Source organism: Cebus imitator, unplaced genomic scaffold (assembly GCF_001604975.1).
Source record: "Cebus imitator isolate Cc_AM_T3 unplaced genomic scaffold, Cebus_imitator-1.0 Scaffold558, whole genome shotgun sequence".
NCBI classification, from domain to species: domain Eukaryota; kingdom Metazoa; phylum Chordata; class Mammalia; order Primates; family Cebidae; genus Cebus; species Cebus imitator.
The window spans coordinates 1,066,509-1,076,819 of NW_016107873.1; the positions used below are offsets into that span (position 1 = coordinate 1,066,509).

At 40.3% G+C, this 10,311-nt stretch overlaps 1 pseudogene; it reads left to right on the forward strand.

Annotated features, from left to right (window-relative positions):
- The first annotated feature begins 79 nt into the window (after positions 1 to 79).
- On the forward strand, positions 80 to 2,521 carry LOC108294047 (annotated as a pseudogene).
- The last annotated feature ends 7,790 nt before the right edge of the window (positions 2,522 to 10,311 follow it).

Here is a 10,311-nt window from a genome sequence, read left to right on the forward strand (position 1 = left end):
AAAAAAAAAAAAAAAAATATTGCTATACAATTTTAAAAATGTAAATATATATAATACCTATATATACTGTTGAATGGGGTTCTGATGTCAATATCATGTCCTTTCTCGTTAAACACTGGACAATCATTCTTCTACAGATATCCAAGGGAAGGGTTTCTGTTTTGGATTCCTCCTCTCTCCATGTTGTCCAAATTCACCTTATTTCCCATTTACGTCCTGTGATCACTTCTTGTCTCTCTTGATTCTGGCTGAAGAGTGTAGGCTTGTGTTAAAACCACCTAGATCTTATCACGTATATGCTATGTGATTTTGGGCAACTTACTTATTTGAACCTCAATTTCATCTTCTGTGTGATGGCTAAAATTAGTTTGATTTTGTAGGGTTGGTTGTGAAAATTAAGACAACACATGTGAAATAGTTTGCATTCTGCCCGACACATGGTAAACACTCATTAAATAGTGGTGGGGTTTGTTTTCTCTTTCCTTTCAGGGTTCTTACTGCTGGTTACAAGTTTTCAGTCAATAAAAATGCAAATGAGAACTGTTCATTGTAAGCATAGTGTTTATTGAGGTCCTTCACCATGCTATGCAAAACGCTGGCTGCTTGCCTGTTTGGAAAACTATAACTTGAAAATTTGTCTCTTACTACTGTTAGACTGTTTTGTAGCTCTCTCTCTAACCTGAGTATTCTTCTCTGGCTGGGTACTATGGCCTGTCCTGGATTCTCCATTTAGATGGTAGCAGTTTTTTCTTGCTAAGAGATGTTTCTTTCTTCGGGCCTTAGATAATAATGGATATCCTCTGGGCACAGTGATTCATGCCTGTAATCCTAGCACTTTGGGAGACTGAGGTGGAAGGATTGCTTGAGCCAGGAGTTTGAGACCAGCCTGGGCTATACTCAGACCTCTCTTCAACAAAAAATTTAAAAATGGATACCCATCCCAATATATAGGTCTAACACTGCCTGAATAACCACATTAAATATCCTCTCTGTGTTCTGGAAGCACTAGGGGGAAGAAATGAATCCAAAGGCTTAAAATATATATTCCTAGTTGCAGAAGTATTTAATGGAGATGAGGCTTGGAGTGGATGGAGGCAAAGAAATTTAAGTCAAGGTAATAAAAATTAAAATGGAAGTGAAAAGTTTAGATAATGTCATGAAGATGAGAAGACAGAAGTTCAGGCAACAATAAAGGGCTCATTTCCAGAGTGTACAAGGGACAGAGAAAAGTGGGCAGTGATTTAAAGAGAGAAAAAGATAAAACGAAGATGGTATCAGGAATGGTTTCAAAAGAAAGAAATACAGATTTGGGGGTCTGAAGGAAACAAAGGAATTAGCTGTAGATGTCAGGCACTTTGATTGAGTTACAGAGAGAATGTGGCTCCTTGTCCTTGTGAGGGGACAGTTTTTAAAAACTACGTATATACTTTCTCTTTTGTAGTTCCTCCCACTGTTCTGGAGAGCATGCTTTGCGTTGGGGAGGCTGAAGATTGTTATAACAGAAATACAAAGTGGGACGGGGTATGTGTTGAGGCAAGGGTGGGGGAGAACAAGATAAAAAGAAAAGCAAGAAGTTTTAAATTAGAGTAGCTGCTACACCGGAAAGATGGCGGAGCAAGAGCAAAGAAAAATCCCTTTGGTTCCAGAAAATCTGAAAAAGAGGAAGGCTTATCAAGCCCTCAAAGCCACTCAGGCACAGCAGGCACTTTTGGCAAAGAAGGAGCAGAGGAAAGGAAAAGCGCCCAGGTTTAAGCGATTGGAATCATTCCTACATGATTCCTGGTGGTAGACACGTGACAAGGTGCATGTCAGACGACTGGAAGTGAAGCCTCACGCCTTGGAATTGCCAGATAAACATTCTTTGGCCTTTGTCGTACGCATTGAAAGGATTGATGGTGTGAGTTTACTGGTGCAGAGAACGATTGCAAGACTTCGCCTAGAGAAAATTTTTAGTGGTGTCTTTGTAAAAGTCACTCCCCAGAACCTAAAAGTGCTGCGTATAGTGGAATCTTATGTGACCTGGGGATTTCCAAATCTGAAGCCTGTCCAGGAACTCATTTTGAAATGTGGACAAGCCAGGGTCAAGAATAAGACCATCCCTCTGACAGACAACACTGTGATTGAGGAGCACCTGGGGAAGTTTGGTGTCATTTGCTTGGAAGACCTTATTCATGAAATTGCCTTCCCGGGGAAGCGTTTCCAGGAGATCTCATGGTTCTTGAGCCCTTTCCACCTCTCAGTGGCCCATCATGCTACCAAAAATAGAGTGGGCTTCCTCAAGGAGATGGGCACACCTGGCTATCGGGGTGAACGCATCAATCAGCTTATCCGCCAGCTGAACTAGAACCAGCTGCCAAACTGCAATAAATTTTTATCGATGAAGTGGAAGCATGTGCTTTTGGGTTTGGAGAATTTGTATCAAGTATCTTCAGAGAAGATTATTTCCTGCTTTATCTTTAAAAACTGGAAAGGAACGGTCAAAGAAAAGACAGTAGCTGGCCAGGCGTGGTGGCTCATGCCTGTAATCCCAGTACTTGGGGAGGCTAAGGAGGGCGGATCACCTAAGGTCGGGAGTTCAAGACCAGCCTGACCAACATGGCGAAACCCTGCCTCTACTGAAAATACAAAAATTAGCGGGCATGGTGGCGCATGCCTGTAATCCCAGCTACTCGGGAGGCTGGGGCAGGAGAATTGCTTGAACCCAGGAGGCAGAGGTTGCCGTGAGCCAAGATCACACCACTGCACTCTAGCCTAGGCAACAAGCGAAACTGTTTCAAAAGAAAAAAAAGAAAAAAACAGTAGCTTATGTACATTGCAAGCACCTCTCATCACAATCCAGTTCCAAGGAAAAATTCCAGCGTTTTCTGCATTGGCTGCTGCCTCGTCTGAAATCAGCACATTCCATGGAGGAAGGAGTTCTGCTTTGCTGCATCTCTTATTCTAGGGTTTAATGTTGGTAGTTGAGTAACTCTAGCATTTGTACAAGGCTCCCTAAGACTCCTGCAGCAGTGGACAAGCCCAGGGACATAATTGAATCTGGTGATTCCTGGGGCCTTGTGAGAAAGACTTGAAATACACATAGGAGGAAAGGTACAAAAATAAATGTTTACTTGTCTCTGCAAAAAAAAAAAAAAAAAAAAGTTTTAAATTAGCTCCTAAAATCCAAAATAGGATTTTGCAAAAAGACACAGCTCTTAAAAGCCATACATTTTTTTTAAGGCAAAGAAATTCTCTGATTCTTATATTTATCACTCAATGTGTCAAGGCCTAATGGACCTTGACCATCAAGGTACATTTGATTGAAGTTCCAGAATGGAGGAAGAAGGATCTGAGTTGAGCTCCTATAAGAAATCCTAGGTACCTGTGTGACCAGATGGGACAGAGAAGTTTCTACCTGCTCCTGAGGAGGGATACAAGGGATATGGCCAGGTTGTATCAGTGGTATGGGCAGAACTGACCTTGTGGCCAAAGGCAGAGGGGGACAATCTGGACCAGGAACTGAATGGCCAATATTAACAGACCTCTGAGGCTCTGCAGACTGACAGGAGCCAGGGTGGAGCTGTCTCAGCACCTGGGCCCTAGCCTGACAGGTTGAGAGACAACAGCTGGGAAGTGTACCAGACCCCTTCACAGCCACAAAACAAGTGAGGATGGTTGCCCAACCTTAGGCCGCTTTCTGAGTGACATGAAAAGGAATGGTGGCCAAGGCACTGGAGCAAAATTCTTTGTAATAATATATTTTTTAAAGACTAGAGGTGAAATTAACTGATGGGTACTGGTTTTAATAAGATCAATTTTCCAGATTTTTACAGTGTATTTGGTCCAATATCACATTGCTATAAAGAACTACCTGAGACTGTGTCGTTTATATAGAAAAGAGGTTTAATTGACTCACAGTTCCACAAGCTGTACGGGAGACATGGCTGGGAAGGCCTCCGGAAACTTACAATCATGGCAGAAGGGTGAAGGAGAAGCAAGCACGCCTTCATATGGTGACAGGAGAGAGAGCAGGGGGAGAAAGAGAGAGTGAGCAAGACAGAGCGAGAAAGAGAGAAAGCAAGAGTGTGAAGGGGGAAGTGCTACACGCTTTCAAACAATCAGGTCTTATGAGAACACAATCACAAGACAGCACTAGGGTGATGGTGCCAAACCATAAGAAATCACCCCAATGATCCACTCACCTTCCCCCAGGCCCCACCTCTAATACTTGGGATCACAATTCAACATGAGATTTGGGTGGGAACACAGAGCCAAACCATATTATACAGGAATTGTGCTTCAGTTATAAAATACATGAAAATACAGAGTGCATGATAGGTCAGATCCAGGCAGTGTAGCAGAAAAAAAAGTTAATTCCAGAGTACGTGATAAGAGGGAACCACACAGCTTATCTATAACATGCAGATCAAGAAAAGGCATTGACTATTTAAAGCAAGACATATTAATATATTTGTCTCTTAATAACCAGGCAAAGATGTGACATGGCATCACTTAAGCATACAGGTGTTTGAGAACCATGGACCCAAACCCCATCCCACCTCATTCTACCAGCACTGTAGAGCAGCTTTGCCATGATGAGAACATTGCTGGGGGAAAATGTAAGTGATGGGCGAGATCCAGTAAGCAAGGCCACTCAGGGAACATTTGCTGGGAATTCTTCTGAAAAACATGTATACATCAAATCTGAAGGTGAAGAGAGAGGAGGAAGAAGAAAAGGGGAGAGCAATGTGAAGATTGAATAAGCCAGCGCTTATGCAGACATCTTCGTGGTGAAAGCAAGAGAAGGGTTGACTTAATAACCATCCTGCCCAGTTCAGTTTTATCTGCTAATGAGAAGAAAAATGAGCATCAGTGAAGGAGAGGAAATGTATTCATATATGGGGTCTCTCAGGGTTCTTTTTTGAAGGGCACAAGAGCTTTGGGGCTTTTATTAATCCATCTGCTAGAAAAAAAAAAAAAAAAAAAAAGGAAAGAAAAGAAGAAAAAGCACAACAGGAGCCACTGACTCTGTGAATTACTTGACGCCCTGGGCAGAGATGGGCACCTTGCTGCTTCTGGTCACTGCAGGGCTGTTGGAATTGAACAGTTATCAGCTATTTCCTGTCCACTGTACTAGATACAAAACAGATTCAGGAAAGGATTAGCTGCCCACCCAATCTAAGACTTGGAGGCGAACACTCCGCTCATCCAGACAGTAACTTTCCATAAGGGCAGCTGGAGTTTGGTTTTATTTGCTTTTTTACTAAATAGATTATGTGGACCATATTTCTAAGAGGGATGGGATTTGGTAGATACCCAAGCACAGCATATATTTATTTTGTGTTAAACTAAAATAATGTGTTATACAAAGAGGCACTAAACTTTAATAAAAAATGGCCTTGATTTAACTTTTAAGCCAAACATTTACAATTTGAAGTAACTAGTAGTTAGTAGTTTGAAGTAACTAGTAAGAGAATGACACCGGGTACTTTTGCAGGCGTGTTTCTAGAAAATTTACGTTCTATGAATCTAAACTTATATTAATGTCAATTTATTCATTGACATTTATTGAACTCTGTTAGCTCATTTACAGATAGTAGCCTGCTCTCACCTTGCTGATTGAAAAGGGAGGCAGAAAGAGGATAAATTACCTCCTCTGGACTAGTGGCTTTGTGGCACAGTTAGGATAGGAAAACAGAGACACATATCTGGTTGCAGCGATCTGACATTTGAGGCACAGCAGAAGCTGTGTTGCAACTGCCAACTCCTGTTTCCTGAAATTGATACCTGGAGAAATCTCTGACTTTAAAGACATGATGTTGCTTTCATGAATAATATTTACCAGATTATTTATTTATGGGTTATAGATTATTTACAGACTATAATTGTGAATAAAGCCATTGTCGGTGATCATGCCATGCCGATTAGCATTACATTAACATGTGGGATGATAGAATAAATGCAAGCAATTTTGTCCACAGAAGATGCCCAAGCTGAACTGATAATGCTAACAGCTTCTAACAGTTACAGGATTTGCCAGTCCTCTACTGTAGTCCTTCAAGTATATTAGACAAGCCTGAGAACACAGATAGCAAGGGGCATAAAGTAGAGCTGCCTACAGAGAGAACTGAGTTCTCCTTTGGAACAGGAATAACTGACTGTATTATGAGCTAGAGGATTTGCAAGAGAAGTTTGCTTGTGGATATTCTGCATATTCGTCAAATGCTTCACCAAGCATTTAAATATTACATTGAATCCTTTACATTACATCAAAGGCCTCTACTTTCTTCTCTTATCCACCTATAGAGAAAACCTACATGCATTATCAACTCAATGGTTATTTCATCTTACTGTAACATGTAAAGAAATTTATTGCGAAAACACCTCACAAGGGTGTTATGTTAGAAAAATGAAGGCCATCTGTGCTGGAGTCTCCAGGTAATGCTTCTTTCTTCTCTTTTGTTCTATAGAATTGCACTGTTTTGTACTCTCTAACTTTTAGCAAAAAGCAATTTTGTAAATGGTACACTCAAATGCTCTGATAAGTTATAACTGATAAAGGCACTGAGACGAAGATGCTGCAGTGAAAAATGGGGCACGTCAAAGAAAACTGATTCGTAATCATAAAATGCAGCAAGGAGGAATAAAGTGGTATGTGTATTGCAGGCTGTCAGTTGCCCACTTCCACGTTTGTCCACGGCCTGAGGGCACTATGTCTTGTCAGAAGTGCTTGTGGATGTTAATCCGTCAACACTTGTTCAATGTCAAATTGTATCAGAGGGTTCAGTCTCCTTTTGGACTTCAGTAGTCATCTCTCAGCTCTATTATATCTCCTTTGGTTAAATGAGTTTCATTTTAAAGCTGTCAGGCTTTTTTCATGCATCCTTTTCCCGATGGAACTGGGAACTTGGGCTGGATCTTAAAGCTGTATATACTGTTTCTTTCTTTTAACAATGACCTGGTTCAGATCTTTAATATAAAATTCCCATCACCTCCCAGAATGCACATGACCCAGCACATTCTCTGACTTCTGTGCACCTTCATCTAATAGTCCTCCCTGGTGGGGTCAAAGATTTTTGTCTTCAGTCATGAAAGCCAATTGCTTTACCCTTTTCTGTTGTGGTTCTTTGTGACCACCACTCTCCTCCAGGGTACCTTTTTCCTCTTTCCCACTACCATTTCCTTTTTCCTTTCTCAGCAAATTCAACCCCTTCTTTAAGATTAATTATCTCACAGTCCTTTCTAATTTATTACCACCTGAGACTCCTTTCCAGACAATATTTTATATGAAATAAACTGCAAATCCTCTCATGACAAAATGCCTAGAAATTCTATATTAACAATTTTTTTAAACTCTCCTTTACATGCATTGATGAGTTGATAAAACATGATCTCCATGGAGAAAGTGAATAGAAAGTCATAAATGACACCATAGCAGTTACTGTTATTTGTGTGTGTGTGTGTGTGTGTGTATGTGTGTGTATGTGTGTGTGTGTGTTATGTGGGAGTGGGTGCCAGTAGTCATGAGAAGCTAGGGATGTAGACTGGAACACCATGGAGCGACAGATGATGAGATGTAGGGATTGTAAGAAACAGGAATTGGGACTGAGATATATGTATAAAGCTGGGACTCTTGAAGGGCAACATTTAGTAAAAGAGTGACTAGAAAATAAATATGCTCACCCACACAAGGAAGCTATGTGGAAGCTTTTCTAGCTAAGACCTGTTGCTTGGGGATGAAGTCTCCCCTGGAGAACTTTATAATCACAGGCTTGTCATCTCATGGTTTATGATTCAAATATATATGTTTCTTTATGATTCATGAACCCACAAGCTGAGAGACAAGATGAGAAGTTATCACAGGTCAGTGAAACCCATGGGTACCTGGGAAAAGCAAACACACACCCTAGGCCAAAGTGGTTTCCCACAGAAATAGATCCTGTAAAGATGAGCTCACACTCTAAAATTACAAAATATTCAAGATTTACCCCGAACGAGAATTAGTAAAGACAATAAATAAATATCAATGTCACAAGCATAAGAATTCAGATGTTATATTTATCTGTTAGACTTTTAAAGGGTATATTAAAATGATGAAACATACTGTCAAAGAGGCCAAATAGAACTTCCAGAAATTGAAAATGTAAACATTGAAGTAAAAACTGAGTGAGCACTTTAAACAGGATTTTGGACACACCTGAAGAGTAAATCCAGGAACTGGAAGACAGATCCGAAGAGAGCTATTTGTAAAGGGATGGCAGATAACATTATGAATGACATAAACATTATGAATGAGATACTTTATCTTTTGCATTGTGTTATGTACCATGTACAGAGATTAAAATCTAGTCCTAAACTTATACTTCCAAAAATTGCCTAATGTTGTGTGACAACCTTCTGAATGATCGGAAACTCCTGAAGGGAGGAAACTAAAATTTATTTGTTGTATCAATCAAATTCTCACTCCAAGTTCTGCAATATGAGTACCAAACAGTAAAGCTAACCATCCTGAGAAAAAGGAAAGAAAACAGAAGGGCATTTTATCTAGGCATATAACTATTTATATAACACAGCAAGGAAGAAATGATGGGTAGATGCCATAATTCTTACTTCTGCAATGGCATGAGCCATGGTTGAGTTTCCTTCAGTTAGCACCTCAGACTATTGACTTTCTCAATGAAGCCTTCATTTCTGAGGAATATAAACTCTTGGTGTCCAGTTTGTTTTGGATTGCAAGACCCTTCCATTAATCTTTGCCTCTTGACTTAATAGAGGCACACCAGATCAATTGGATTCTAGCGAAAGTCTTCCTGCCCCCAATTTGTAGCTGTTATTCTGTTTCTCCTAGACAATCAGGATCAAACACCACTTTTTTGTCGTTTTATCTGGTGTCCTCAAGAGACTAGCTGAGCAGATGGCGTTGCCACTTCCAATTTAGTGTTATTATTGTTAAACCCTTTGATGGCAGCATTTCTCCCTTGGATATGGAAAAGTTAAGTCGGTAGAGTAAAAAGTAATGGAGATTGGGAGTACATATTTTGTAAATCAGTCATGAGTTGTAGCTATAAAAAGGATTAACCCTATTCACCCTTTCAGTGCTGGAACTCCTGTTTTCTAGCAGTAATTGATTGCTCTTCAGAGCATTTACCAAATTCCACAGGAGAGCATTTTGAGCTTGCAAAGTGTTAGATACTGGCTGATATAGTAACTGAGTCTTTAATAGGAAATTCCAGCTACATATGGATAATGAGGAAGTAGTTATGACCCATGAATTTCTGTAACATTTTCTTATTTCTTTTTATAGTTATAAGGACTTTCTTGTCCAAAAGCAATGTTGTGTGATTCATCCACGAGGATGCAAAAGCCATCTAGTAAGTCTACAGTACGTGCTATGTGAGAAGATTATGAAACATGGAAGGCATACTCAAATTCACAATAAATGTCTGTTCCAAGGATGTAGCAGAATTCAGTATAATGAATCTGCCACAGGTGAATTCCTGTTTCAATTAGATATTCTACCTTACTGGAGGGGTCAGGGTCAGTAACTGTTGTTGGCAGACTTGGCACCTGACTCTGACAGTAACTTAGTCAACCACAGTGAGAGGAGGTCTTTGTTGATGAGCTTGTGTATAACCTCTGTCTTTGCCAGTATGGATGACTTTAGAACCCACTGAACAAGGATTGGCTGGCTGGAGAAAGAGACTAATACCACAGATTAGCTGAGCTTCACCTGACAACTTAAGAATCTTCTCTGCAGAGGAGGCATTATAATAAGCATCACTGTAAGACACAGATATTTTTCTTGTCACCAATCCTCTGATCCTGTTTCTTCAAAGAGCTGGATGATCTTTTAAATCCAATAAATCTGCCCTTCTCCTAGCCAATGAGGACAAAAAAACATACTTGAAATTCTGCCAACTGGAAAAAATTCTCTCTTCCACTTCAATTCCTGACTGGGTGCTAATATCATGGAGGTCTGTCCCTGCCTATTGTCAGCCACAGGTTTCTCTTTTATATTACTGCATCATAGGGAACTTTCCACACAGCAATGTGGGTCCATAAAGTAAGCTGAGGGGAAGATGGCAGCATGGAAGATGCAGTCCTGCTAGAAGAGTAGGCAACATACTTATTCAACTTTTTTTTGAGAATCTGTTTAAGGCTGGTCTCTAATACACTAACTTTTCCTTGACTGTGGAGCATATTGTTTGCAGCCATTGTAGGGGTGGGTAGATCTGGTAACACCAAGTTTATAATGGTCAACTGAATCCCTTATCACCAGGTATACCATGGTTAGCAGGGCTCAGTGGCAATCAAACTACTGTTTTCCAAAAG